Source organism: Myotis brandtii, unplaced genomic scaffold (genome assembly GCF_000412655.1).
Source record: "Myotis brandtii unplaced genomic scaffold, ASM41265v1 scaffold691, whole genome shotgun sequence".
Classification (NCBI taxonomy): domain Eukaryota; kingdom Metazoa; phylum Chordata; class Mammalia; order Chiroptera; family Vespertilionidae; genus Myotis; species Myotis brandtii.
This window is the reverse complement of record NW_005370704.1, coordinates 564,131-564,708: the sequence shown is the minus strand read 5'-3', so window position 1 is coordinate 564,708 and position 578 is coordinate 564,131.

The window sequence follows — 578 nt, the reverse complement described above, 5'->3', positions numbered from 1 at the left end:
CCCTTGCTGTCCAGGGTCTCAGAGTCCTGGCCGTGGAGGGGGTGGAAAGTCCCAGCTCCCACTAAGCCGGAAACCCGAGAAAGAAGAGAGCTTCCTGCGGAACAAAAGCTTTCTTCCTGCCAGACATTCCTCCCTCCAGCGGGAGCTTCCGAAGACACACAAAGAGACAGTGTGTCCCGCAGCAGAGGCGAGGGGGGCGGGCACCTGCGTGCAAATGCCTGTGTGTGCACGTGCATGAGTGTGTGCATGTGTGCACGTGTGTGCATGCCTGTGTGCGTGCGTGTGTGTATGCACGTGTGCATGCATATGCATATATACGTGTGCATGCGTGCGTGCATGTGTGTGCGTGTGTGTGTGCACGCACGAGCATGAACAGTGGAGACAATGTTCCCATGTCCCCCATCAGCCCGGGAAACTGTAGCTCCCACCCCGGGCTCGAGGGAGTGAGGTGAGGGGGTGGGTCCGAGGCAGGCACAGCGGTCTCCTGACCGCCCAGCGAAGGGGTGGTGGCCTTGGGCCTGTGGAGACACAATCAGGCCAAACTCCCCGTGGGGACAGGAATTTGATCGTGCAGCGCA